General features: G+C 38.6%; 1 protein-coding gene across 1 annotated transcript in view; it reads right to left on the bottom strand.

Moving 5' to 3' along the window:
* Positions 1–13,017, bottom strand: part of SPOPL (speckle type BTB/POZ protein like) — an 87,243-nt gene extending 74,226 nt beyond the window's left edge. Inside the window, exon 1 of the mRNA XM_021009466.2 lies at positions 12,856–13,017. The gene's annotated coding sequence lies outside the window, so the exon portion shown is untranslated. The remainder of the gene's footprint in view (positions 1–12,855) is intronic.
* Between the last annotated feature and the right edge of the window lie 1,086 nt (positions 13,018–14,103).

The raw sequence follows: 14,103 nt of genomic DNA, 5'->3' as shown, positions 1-14,103 counted from the left end.
CTAGATCTGGGCTCAGGAAAATCTGGGTTCAAAATCTGGCCTAAGACACATACAAGCTGTGTGACCCCAGGTACGTCACTTAACCTCTTTCTGTATCAATTTCTCATCTGTATAATGGGGATAACAATAGCACCTCCTTCCCAGGACTGGCAGAGCTAGGTGGCACAGTGGATAGATAGAATGCAAGTCCTGTAGTCGGGAAGACTCATCTCCCTGAACTCAAATCAGACCTCAGATACTTACTAGCTATGTGACCCTAGGCAAGTCACTTAACCCTGTTTGCCTGTTTCCTCATCTGTAAAATGAGACAGAGAAAGAAATGGCAAAACCAGTCCAGCATCTTTGCCAAGAAAGAAATGGAGTCACGAAGAGTCATACACAACTGAAACAACTGAACAATTAACTACCCAAGGTTGTTGGGAAGATAAAATGGGATATCTGTAAAACACTTTGCAAACCTTAAAGTGCTACAAAACGGCTATCTATAATATTAGGCTAGTTGTAAGCCTTACCTGAAATTATGGGGATGAACCAAAAGGATTATAATGGAGCACACTTCTGAATGTGTACACTAAGCATTTTTCCCCAAATTTACATTTAACATGGAAAAATTAACACATGAAAGCACTGATGCATCAAAAGTTGTTACTCTTCAAATCTCATAGATCAACGAGAATACAAAGCACAACCTATTAGACAATCAAGTCACAGCAAGTACATCCCAGATATACTTTTAGGGCCATGGACAAACATGCAGACACCCTTTAAAAAATAAATCTACTTGCAAAACTTGTTACTGGTTTGCAACATTTGAAAGTTGTGCTCTTAAACTTGTATGATATACTGATCCTACACCAACTGACAATGGCTGCCTCACTTCACCTCTCTAGGTTTCAGTTTCCCAATCTGTAATAAGAAAGGGTGAAATAGATTATCTCATGCCCCTTTCTAGATGTAACACCCTATGATTCTATAATTAATTATTTGTTCAAATAATATTATTCCAGTATAGAGGTACTGAATAAATGTTGATCCTCCTATTCAAAAGATGCAAATGCTCTTTTTAGTTCAGACAGAATCTACTTTTAAGGAATATCATTCTAATTTCTAGACTGACATAAGGTTATATCCACATCCTTGCCAGCTGCTCATGTTAATATTGCCTTGCTAAAATATACAGTATTACAATTTTTTTTTCCAAATCCTTGTATATTTACATTGTTTGAAGATGTTGTTCTTTCACCTATTTGCTCTTTGCACATCTTTCTTCCTGCTTTCTCCTCCCTTCCATGCACTCTACATCTCCTCAATTATGTCCAAGTTAACTGCTTGCTTCCTTGCTGCCAGTCTCTGGGCATCTGAAATGAAGAATGTTCTATGACATCACCCTTCAGTCCTGAAAAACAGATTGACAACGTAAAAGGCATATCTGAAAATCACCCTCCCACCCTGCCCCCACCAAAAAAAATGCCACCTGTTTATTTCTTCCCTATGTAGCCAAACTACTGAAATAAATTTCTAGCATTACATCTCAAATCTCATAAACTCTCTGTTTGGCTTCTGTCTACTGAAATAATGTATGCTAGAGTCTTCAATCATATTCAAATTTTTGTCAATGAGCTTTATATCTCCATTCTCATTCTGTTAACTATACACTTGTGTATTTCTTCAGTCAGAGAAAGGATAAGCTTTTTAAGTACTGTTCTCACTTGACTCCTCTTTCTTCCAAATAGGATTTCAAGTTGGAAGTGACCTGAGAGATAAGGTAATTCAATCCTTTCATTTTACATATTAAACAAGTCTAAAGAAGTTAAATGTTGGCTAAAGGTCACAAAGATAGAAAATATCAGAGCTTTCTACTTATTTCTTCAACATGCCCACTAAATATATTTTTTTAAATAAATAAAAAGTAAGCATTAAACAAAGAATCACAAATTTAAAGAGAGATCTGAGGAGGAAGGGGGGAGGGGGGCTTAGAAGTTTAACCCAGTCCAACCTTCTCATTTTACAGATCAGGAAACAGAGCCTCAGAGACATAACCTGACCTGCCCTAGTTCACACAGAAATTGGCAGAGCTGGGATTAAATCCCAGGACCTTTGACTATGTCAAGCAATCTTTCCACAACACCATGCTGCCTCCCTAATCCATCTTTTCTTCTTACTGCAACACGAGTAAAGACCTCATAGTAAGTACAACTGGAATTTCATATATAATGACTGCATAGCATATAAGTTACTTACATTGCCCCCATGCTTTCCTCCCAATACTCAAATGGACAAATGGGATGAAAGAGTTTCCATCCATGACTCAAGAGTCAGCAATTACATTCCCATGCTTAGATATAACCCACTGACTTTGACTGCCTCTTCTGACCATCTCTTTGTTCCATCTTAGAAAATTGACATTGGCTTCCCATGCATTCAAAATACATTTATTGAACATTTGCAAGGTACTCGGACAGGTGGAGGAGGGGACGGAGAGATTTGAAGACTCGGAATAAGGAACATTTGTTTTTCTATCATTTTTCAGTCATGTCTAACTCTTGGGGAGATAGCAGAGTAGATTGCCATTTCCTTCTTAAGCTCAGGCAAACAGGGTTAAGTGACTTGCCTAGGATCACACAGCTAGTAAGTTTTTGAGGTCTGGTTTGAACTCAGAAAGTTGATTCTTTCTGACTCTAAGCCTGGCACTCTTTTCATTGTGCCACCTACCTCCCAGATTAGCAGCCCACAAACATTTCATAATACTTGCTCATCAAACCAATACTTTGGCACATAAGGTTCATTCTTCCTTTTCCAATATGATGATTCCCTTGTTCTACAGACTAGTAATATCTCAGTTCCTGTCTTTAATTCTGCTAAGAATGATCTCTGATGAGCTTTTAATCATACATCTCCAACTTCCTATTGGAAATTTCAAACTTACAGGCATCTGATAGGCATTGCAAACTCACTGTGTCCAAAACTGAGCTCATTATCTTTCCCACCCCTCTTTGAAACCTCTATTTCTGTGGAGAACATACTTGCATTCATTCACCCATGTTCCCAATATTATCATCAGCCTTGATTAACCATTTTTGTTCACCTTTCACATCCAATCACTTGCAAAATCTTGTGCTTCTATGAGCTAGACATGTCTTACATCCATCCTCTTCTTGCTATTCGTATAACAATCACCTTATCACCTCTATCTTGGACTCCTGCAAGCCTCTTTTTGTGTCTCCCTTCCACAAGTTTCTGCCCAGTAAAATCCATCCTCCACATAGCAACTAAAGTAATTTTGTTAAAGCACAAGTCTAATCATGTCACTCACCTACACAAACACCAGTGACTCCCTATGACTGTCAGAATCAAATATAAACTGCTTGGCTTTTAAAATCCTTCACAACCTGGCCCTGCATCTTTCCAACTTTGGTATCCATTACTCTCCTTTAATGCATTCTGTGGTCAACCTACTATAGCCTTCTTACTGTTCCTTTTACACTCTATCTCCTATTCCTCCCGCCTTTCTACTAGCTATTCCTCATATCTAGAATGCAGTCTATTCTCAACTCTACCTCTCAGAACACCTTATTTCCTTCCAACTCAAGCACCTCTTTCTATGTGAAGTCTTTCCTGATCCCTCCCAGCTTCAAATACCCCTCTTCTGTAAATAATAATATATGCGCATACTATTTCCCCCAAGCTTCTCCAGAACAGAGGACATTTAACATTTTTTTTTCTGGATCCCCAGCACCTTGCATAGAGCCTGGTACATAACAGGCACTCAATAAATGCTTTTTAAAATTTACTTCAAGGCAATTCATTAGGCTGAAAAGAAAATAAATAAAAAATAAAATAAATAACAATTTCAAAACCATTTCTATTCCTATAAATTCTTCAAGATTCATTCTGATCAGTAAAGTGTGGGAAGGTAGAGAAATCTCAGTCTTTCATTTAAAAGGAAATATTGTAATTATGAATGAAATGTGTAAGATAAAGTGTTAATATTGCTGCTGCTGCCCCCCCCCCATACCCCTAAATTTCCTTAGGGAAAAAAAAAACTATTCAAAAGTAATAAATACACCTTAATGTAAAACTAGCTACAACTCAGCATGACTATAATACGCATATACACTAAGGGTGCATTACTATTCTTAAATGCAAGAGTAAGATGGATTTCTACACCCAAAGGACACTGTCATTTCACAAGAGAAAATAGTCACAGCCTTCTTGGTTTCAGGGTTTTTTCTAATTGACTCAAAGAAAATAGAAATAGCATTGGCCATCAAGTAAGGAAATCTGGTTACATTCCAGTTCCATAGTCTACTGTAAGACTCTAACTAAACTTCACTGAAGTCACTGACCTTCTTTTGAGCTTCAAGTTCTTTCTGCTACAATACACACACACTCTCACTCACTCACACTCTCTCTCTCTCTCTCTCTCTCTCTCTCTCTCTCTCTCTCTCTCTCTCTCTCTCTCTCTCTCTCTCTCTCTCTCTCTCCCTCTCTCTCTCTCTCTCTCCCTCCCCCTCCCTCCCTCCCCAAAACCTGTCCTGCCAAGCTTAGAGTGTTAAGGTGAAGGATTAAATGAAATAACAAAGAGAGTATTCTAAAACATGCATTATCAGCATACAAATATAAAGTATTTTATTAGTTAATATGTATGTTGGGCATCCTGATCAGGCCCCAAAGGACTATAAAGTAGCTGGTTGTAACATCCATTTGTTACTCTACATTAAGAACAACAAACTTTGATTTACTTTGCTTTGATTTACTCAAAAGATTAAGAACAGGGCAGTTAGAGCATTTCTGAAGGTTCTAAAGTTGGGATAACAATCTCTCCTTCATATCCTACTTCTTTAAGTTTCTTAAAATTTTTTCTTTTCCAAAAATTTTTATATCAATTTTTCTGGATTTTTTTTGGAAATTTTATTTTTAACAACCATTTTTTTAAAAAATCAGGATTACTGAAATCTCAGTTATCTTAGGTCAATCACATTTTTGAGGACTATCAACAGGGGATTAAAATGAGACAAGGGGTACATAACACTTTTACTGAGATAGAAGGTAATAGGCTAGAGGACAACAAAATAAAAGAATTGATAAGATGGAGGAAATGAAGTCAAAGTCAATATTTAAGAAAAATATTTTGCACTTTGTTGTTTTTTACTGGGTAGTGCTGGGACAGAGCTATTTGTGTGTATTAATAAAAATCTTTGGGGCAGCTAGGTGATGCAGTGGATAGAGCACTGGCCCTGGATTCAGGAAGACCTGAGTTCAAATCGGACCTCAGACACATAACACTTACTAGTTGTGTGACCCTGGGCAAGTCACCTAACCCCATTGCCTAGCCAAAAAAAAAATGGTTAAAGGCTTGTATGTGCACACCCTTAAACAGTGGGTAAAATCCGAATAAAAATTAGTTTAGTCCCAAATTTTTTTCTTCCTTTCATTTTATAAAACAAAAATGGGAACATGTCTCTAAAAATTAGCTAAGTCAGAGATGGAGAATTAGATTTGTGGTAGTTATTGTGTATGTGTGTGTGTGTGTGTGTGTGTGTATTTTTTTTTAAATTGTAAACACTTCTGTATATAATGTTGACTAGGACCAAAATACACCACTTATACTTAAAGTGAACTATTAGTGAGCTTTTTCTTAGGCATTATCCATCAAAAGTATTAACGTTTTGACAAAAAATATAAGGGATTTAAAAGAAAATAAGTTTGAGCTAAGGCTTTACTTGGCATCATTTTTCTGAAAATAAATTAAATACGTATTTTTAAATCAAAATAACTAGACCACCACCCAAGAAGTTTCAAAAACACACTGTACAAAGTATCCCGTTTTCCCTAAATGTGCCAATATCAAAAAGCCATCTGATCCTTTTCTACTTTTTTAATATAGTTATCTACTTTTATTACCTGTTGGAAAGAGCTTCACTAACATTAAAATTTAATGCCTATGCAAGCTAATTCACTGCCAGTGAAGTTATAAATTGGTCTGATCCTTTTGGAAAGCAATATCAAACTATATCATAAATTATATAATTGTTCATAACCTTTGACACAACAATAAATACCCTTCAAGGAGACTGCTAACAGTAAAAAAAAAATCCATAAAAAAATTCCTAGAATCAGTACTTATATTAGCAAAAAGTCAGAAACAAACTATGTATCCACTGAGTGGAAAATAGTTGAATAAACTGTTGATATACAAAAGGAGTGAAAGAAATATAGATATTTATGCTGACAAACAAAAGTAAAGAATGAAGACCCAAAATAATATACATACTGACAACCATGCAAATGAAAACATAAACAGTAATGAACCTCAAGTTAAATACAATGGATAACATGGACTAATGCTTTAAAAAGTATAGGACAAAAGTCAGAATTCTGTTTAAGTCACAATCACTCTTTTGTATTGTTTTGTTTAAATATTTTCAGGAAATAAACTTCCATTTACTTTATATGTCCATGTTTTATTAAAACATAACTTATCAATAAAATGTTTTTCATAGGTTAACTATTATTGTATTTTCATAGATAAGACTAAGGTACAAATGGTTCAGTAAATTACCCAATGTAACAAAATTGCAAAGTTCCAATAATGTAAAGCATTATATTTTATAAGCTATTATCAGAATATGGTAAAATGCTTGAATAAGTTTAAGCTGCTCTTATACTGTGTTACCAAGAAATTTTTCATTCAACCTTGATACATTCCTGAAGTTGGTAATTGAGCTAACCATTTCTGACAAAGTTATAAGCCTCATTTTATACTGATACTCTATAGAATGAAATGTATTGTTTTTCCACTGTAATTCTCCAAGACAGTCAGTTAGTTGCATTCTTTTTGAAACTGTTCAAATAACATTATGGTTAGAAAGTCTTTGGTATATTAGTATGTTTTCTTCAAAACCATCTTCTCCTGCAACCCCCCAAAAAATTATAAAAGGAAAAAAAGACAATAAAGTAAAAGTTAAATTCCCCATGGAAAAATCCTGTATACAATTCCCCCCCCATTTATGTAAGAACCTTTCAATTCTAACAAAGAGCTATTGTGAGGTTGATAATCAATCCTTTTAAAAATAAAATTTCCTAATTACCATCTATTTGTAAGGCAAGTATAAAATTTGAAAACAACAAATGATATGTGTTCAAAGTAGTACTGGGGAAAATTAGATCATTTTAAAAGTAATTTTAGGCTCTAAGGATAAACACTTGTAAAGTATATCTATCTGCATCACAAAAATATTCCAATGGTGACCAAAAATGTTCTGAGTCTCCAGATCTCTGAAATATAATTCAAACATATAAGTATCAAACAATCAAGTATTCCCAAATATTCTTCATCCCTCTTAAGTTTTCAAACATAGACTTTAATTAATGATTACAACTGTCTTCTATTAAGTACAATACACTTACAGTCTTCTATTGAGTACAATATAAATGTGTAAGAAAAAACCAATATTTTGCAAACAATAACTATTTGACATAAACAATGTCACTGAACCTAACTGCCAATGCTTAAGAGAGATAAAAAAGAGACAGATTAACTGAAACAGCCTCAAATACAAACTAGAACCATATTGTATTTTTAAAGAGTGGAAACAAGAACTATCTAGCGCTGGGTTAAGTTAAAAAAAAAAAAGATTCTTTGACCCTCTGTAGTAAGGAATTTGTTGATACAAGTTTGCATCAGTCTTGGATCTAGTTACTGTTTTACCTACAATATGGTTATAGCACTTACTTCCAAGACAGTATTGTACTGAAGTCCCACCCAATGCATGGAAAAATCCTTCCAGCAATGAATATCTACAACTTGTAATTTTTGAGAACTGTCAAAAATCACAGTTCTCAAACCCCTGGAGATCCACGGGAGGCTTTCAGGAGATTCCCTAGGTCAAAACTGTTTTCATAATACTAAGACATTTTAGTTTCTACTAATAAAGTAAACAGCAATAAATATATCCCACAAAAAACAAAAACTGAGGAGGGAGGGTTTTTTTGTGGTGTAAAATGGGTCTAGAGAGCAAAAAGTTTTAGTACTACTGGCCTAGAGATCTGAAGCTAAGGGACTTTAACCACAATTCCACACCATGTGTCAAGATCCACATCTTTTTTGACCCCAAAGTAGGCCCTCTATCCATTATACCAAGCTGCTTATCATTACTGAGTTTTACTAGTATAGGCCACACCTAAATATTTAAGTAGGCATTAAAACTCAAGGTAGGTGATGTGCTTATCATATAGTTTTAAAGGACTGAAAATGTCTAAGAAACAAGATACCAGACAATATGCAAAATTTTTTAACCAAATGCTCTATCAAATAGTAAAATGACATACTTGAGACAGTTTTCCAATAGTGATTGATAATGGGATGTGCATGGATCTTATATCAATTTTCCACACTCTCACGTTTATCCCCCCCCAAAAAAGTGTTACAATAGAAAAACTCTAGGTTTAGAATCAGAGGGCCAGGATGTGAATATCTGCTCCACAGTGTGGTATGATGTAAAAAGTGGTAGATTTAGAGTCAAAAGACTGGGTCAATCAAATCTTGGCTTAACCACTTACTACCTATGAGACCTTGCAGTTTCCTCTTTAATTATAAAATGAAGAAGCTGGATAAAATGATCCCAAAGGTCTTTACCTGTTCCAGCTCTAAAGCCTGATTCTATCCCACAACAAGTCCACCTTTCCCTCTGAGCCTTGCAACTACAACCCAAATCAGTTGCTCAGAATCTTCTATGACTAGTTTGCACCTGTTTGCACCTTCTATGACTAGTTTGCACTTTATCATAATATCCTATTCTAGTACTTGATCATATCAACACATAATATCGATTTATGTTATCCTGGTCAAAGAATTAATCCCTAGTGACCAAATAAGGATCATCTTCAAAGGAAGATGAAGTAATGAAGCAGGATTTTTGTAGAAACCAAAGATAAGTGACATAAAGTTATAATCCTTATAACAGTTATAAGATTGGAAAAGTGAGCCAATCACATAACAGAAGAATGAAAAGAGATGGCTGGCACAATTATTTTGGAACCCACAAAACATTAAAATACTTAGCAGGAGAAACACCTTAAGCATGCTGGATAGATTAAGATTTTGGAGAACATGGATAAAAAATTCATAATGAAAGAGTAAGTAGATGCAGATATGCATCAATGGAGGGAGTATTTACATGAAATTAATCACACTGTGAAGTATATAATCTTAAGCTCCCACATATACATGTATGCACCCATACACATATATAAATGGGGGGGCGTATATAGACATACAGACATACTCATCTCTTCTTGTTTATATATCTTGCTTGCCTATGTGAAGAAGGAACTATCTCTCGTACTTCTTTTGAGCTCTATTTTGGCCAGCATAGTACTTAGGTATTCTCATTGAGAGCACTCAAAAATTACAAAAGTGACCCATGCATATACTCATGCCAGCTATTCTGTGCAAACTACAGTATTTCAGAGGGCATGGTTAAGGAATAAATTCAAGTTACTTGGCCTACACCAATCAACAAGCATATTAAGAATTAAGTATCTATTATGTGCCAAATCCTACCTTAGGTATTCTCTTGAGGTAAAAGCCCACAAATTTGACCAACCAGATGGTACAGTGACAAGAGAGCTAATCAACTTTAGACAAATGTTTAGATAATGAAGTATACTATGTAATTTAGTCCTATGTTAGCCTAGATATACAAATAAATAAAATAGGAATCCAGGCAAATGCTGGGCATTTCTATCACATTCACAGTGCAAGCTTTTGTGTATTTCAAAATAAAATGAGTAGCAAGATCTCTTGATGCAATATTGTCATACAAAATAAAGGACACAGATGTTTAAGAGACTAACATCAGATTAAATGTGTAGTAATATTTCTTAAAATTATTAGAATTTAGAATTGTATATAGCTTTCATCTTTGTCCCTAGTATTATCACAGAAGACTGGACAAGCCTTTTTAGTATTGTATGTAATAGCACAATTTGAAATTCTTATTCCAGAATAGTCAAATACCCAAAATAAAACCTAAGAATCATTTGATACCTCCAAATACTTAATCAAAACTAAAATTATCCTGATCAGTAATTCATATAATTTTCATATAAGGACAATTTCTCGAAGAAGTATAAGTGAAAACTATTACAGGAGCTTTGCTCACTATGTGAAAATAAGAGAAGAAAAAGGAGAATTGGTCTTTAGGATACTTCAAACATTGCAGAACTGAATAAGTAGTTTCAACAAAAACAAGTGCCTGGAAACCAGTTTTTAAATTATTCTAGATTGGGTTTTTTGTGGAAAAGGACAGTTTCAATAACTATGAGTGTCTCCCAGCCATCCATCACAGCAATAAGTTAAGTATATTAAAATGGTACCTGTTCTCAAGTAGTTTATATCTTGTTAAGAGGACAAAGCTACAAGACCAAAAGAGAAAAATTATACAAAAGGGGAATATAAATACATTTACACACACACACATACACACATAAAGTAGATATGGATTCCACAATTTAATAGGTTAGGATCCAAAAACTTTTCTTCAAAATTAATCTATGTATGTCGGTGCAGTTTTCTACAAAAACAATGTTGTTGAGTGTGTGGGTTCTCAAGCCTGTTTAATCCATAACACACCTAAAGCAACAAACAAAACTAAAAAATCAGGACTATCAATAGTATTTAACTAATGCTGGGGAATGTTTCAATGGAGAAATACATACTCATTCCAATTTCACTGCCCACTCTCCAGCAGTGGCCTCTAGAGAAAGGTGACGTGAAGAAAAGGAAAGCTTCCAAGTCATCAGCAACTGCCAAAGTCTATCTACATACAAGAAGCCACCTCTCCAGGGTGATTACTTTCCTGGATATTCTGAATTGTATAACAAATGGCAGTTGCTCCCAAGAAGTACAGACTGACTCAGGAACCTTTTCATATTCTTAAGTCTCAAGTCCACAAATCCGGAACTTCCCAGCCAGGAAAGACCACATGCAAAAAAAGTATAGTATAGATAATAACTATGTGGAGTCAGGAAAGGAGTACAAAGATGAATGCAGTTAAGGAAAAGAGGTGAGAATTAAAGGCCAATTAGAATTTGAATAAGCAGAGCAAAGGCAGAATGGCATTCCAGATAGGAGGATAAGCAAGAGCAAATACACATGTTAGTTAAGTTCCAGTAACAGTATGGTTATTAGAGAAAGTTTTCAGTTTAGTAGTCGAAAATAAAACTGGATAAGTTAACAAAAATTTCATCAATCTAAGGACACTATCAGAAAGAACACTATATCTAACAAAACCACATTCTCAATGTACTGAGGTTCACCAGTGCAAAAAAAAAATTGCTTATTCTGTTAAAAAAGAAAAAGGGCAGATATACGGGACTTTCTTTTAAAGGATTGTGTCCACACTTCCACTTCAGAAAATGGTAAGTTGTGACTCTGTGCAGGGAGTCACAAGATCTCATGAACTAAATCTCTCTTATTTTTCTCCTCACTAAAAAGATAATAGATGATTTCCAAAGTGTTAAAGTAAGGACTTCTGAATCAAAGCTCCATCTCTCTCTAAAGTCTGGTTTTTCCTAATTTTGATTTAGGGAGCTAAAGCCTTGTATGTTCCATACCAGTGAAATTACAGGGACATTAAAATATGAGTCATAACTTTATCAAGAATGGTGAAGAATTAAGAGAATGGGGACAGTACCCCTACCCTGCTCTCTCCAGGAGTAAAATGGTGAAATTATCAGACACTAAGATTTAATCTCAGGATGACAAAGGTTTACAACACTGGCTTTCCCTGGAGGACAGAGAGGGAAGGGAAGAGGGAGCAACCTTTCAAAGCACCAACTTCTTACTACTTAGGTCTGTGGTACATAAAAGAGTAAGTTACTAGGTAAGTTACAAGGAAGAGGCAGGTGATAAGAGTGAGCTAAAGATATGAAAAGCCAGGCCCTGGGGGGGGAGGGAGACGGGGGGGGGGGAGGAGAGAAAAGGCAGGAGTCTATAGATAAAGTCTGAATAAACAAACGATTTGATCAGTGAATTGAGAAACCTTAAAACTCATATTACTTGCATTAAGCTGGGTTCCATCTTCCTATGAGGCCCTGTAATTAAGGAGCTAACTTGAGGGGGTGCAATATGGGAAAAAGCTAAATGTGTAAAGGGGGGGAAAGTGGTAAGTTAGGAAACCATTTTCTTAAATCTCATTGAATCAGAACTAGAAGAACCTTAGGCATGTCCCACCTCCACCCCAGGGGTTGGATGGGGGAAGTTCAGCGTTTTAGGGTTTGGGCTGGGAGTGAGGAAGAATTGTTGGGGGGGAGACGAGGCCAGCAGAGGCCTTTCCTTCCACCCACTCCTCACTACAATCAAGGCCCCAGGCAGGGTTTGCTTAACCGGGGAATGCCATGAATGGGAGCTGAGATGTAAACCCAGACCTGGCCCAAAAGGCGCCCAGGGTTGGCCTGAAACGGTTGCAAGGGGGGGGTGGGGGTGGGGGAGTGTGAGTGTGAGTGTCTCTGTCTGTGTGTGTGTTTTGACGGGGCTATAGATCAATTTCATTTGTGCGGGGTGACTGGCCTGGGTAAACAGGACTGGCTGTGTGTGTGGGAGGGGGTACTTGAATTGGTTCTTGGAAGGGACAGTCAGGTCAGCATGGGGGGGGCAGGGGGCGGAGGACGGCAGCCCCGGCCTCGGACGCTGCCCCTTTCCCATGGAGACTGAGGAGCGGGGGTGGGGGGGTACCAGGAGCGGAGGGGAGGGGGAGGAATAGATCGGGGGGGGCGGCTTCCGGGGTGGGGGGAGGCAGCCAGGTGGCACTGGCTGGACGCCCGGGCCTCGCCGGGGCCTGGGGGACCTACCGGGCTCGGCAGCTGGGGGTGGCAGGGCGTCCCGGCGGCGGCTCCTCTCATGCTGAGGCGGAGGCGGCGGAGACGGCCTGAGGAGCGGGAGGAGGCGGAGGCGGCGGCGGCGGCGGAGATGACGGCGGGGAGTCCCGGCGGTGGCCGCCTCCGCCGTACTGCATCCCTCCTTCCCTCCCCACCCGCTTCCTCGTCCTCTCTCTCCGGCTTTCCAAACTTCTTCCCCGGGATAAACAAACCCGCCGCCAGGGGCGGCCGCCTCAGACTCTCCCCCCTCCCTCCCCACCCGCCCCCGGCCCCTCCTCACCCAGGCTCCCCCACCCCGCGGCCGCCGCTATTGCCGCTGCCTCCGCCGCCGCCGCCGCCGCTGCTGCTGCTCGGGCTCGGGCTCCCGGGCTCCAGCTCCCGGGCTCCGGCTTCCTAGTTGCGACGAAAGCCCCGGCCAGCTTCGGCGCATGCGCCGTGCCACCGGCTCCGCGGGGTTCTCCCTCTAGTTCCCTCCCCTCCACTCCGGCCCTCTGGACGCTTCCGGGCGTGCGCAGGAATCCGTGGCTCCGGGTTTTGGAAGCTACAGCGTCGGGAGTGGGGGGAGGGGAGGAAACGGAGGTCCTGGGGCGAGAAAGCAGCCCCTCCTTCTCCAGTCGCACCTCCTGCTGTGCTGGGCAGAAGGGTCGGGAGGGGGCTTCCGTAGGACAGTAGAGTCCATCACAACAAGAGCCTTTGCGTCCCTTTCCTAAACCGTGCTTTCCCCTGGCCCAGCTGCCCGCTGACACTTCTATAAACATTTAATGTGTTTGTTATGTGAGTTCTCTGGTTGTATTTTGTTTCTTTCCCTTGTTTCCTATTTATTCCGATATTGGGTAGATGCGTATTCTCGGCGGTCCGGGCTAGCAGAGAGCAGATCTGGGTGTGAATTTCTTGTCTTTGCATCTAGCAGAATCTCACTCAAGTCAGCCTCTCTCTCTCTCTCTCTCTCTCTCTCTCTCTCTCTCTCTCTCTCTCTCTCTCTCTCTCTGTATGTATGTACATAGACATATATATGTACATATACATATATTTTTCTCCTGACAGTAAATGTACTCAACGCTATGCCATGAGGCTCTTGGAATGTAAATGTGAAAAGGACTTGAGAGATTCACTAGATGTCTAGATTCACGAGGAAACAACGGCCAACAAAAATTTAAATAACTTGGTCATGGAGGTAGTAAGTAACAAAGGCAGATTTTGAACCCAGGTCTTCTGATTCCA

Source organism: Phascolarctos cinereus, unplaced genomic scaffold (assembly GCF_003287225.1).
Source record: "Phascolarctos cinereus isolate Bilbo 61053 unplaced genomic scaffold, phaCin_HiC Scaffold_726;HRSCAF=1367, whole genome shotgun sequence".
NCBI classification, from domain to species: domain Eukaryota; kingdom Metazoa; phylum Chordata; class Mammalia; order Diprotodontia; family Phascolarctidae; genus Phascolarctos; species Phascolarctos cinereus.
Note: the sequence above shows the minus strand (reverse complement) of the source record. Positions and strands in the feature narration are given on the sequence as shown.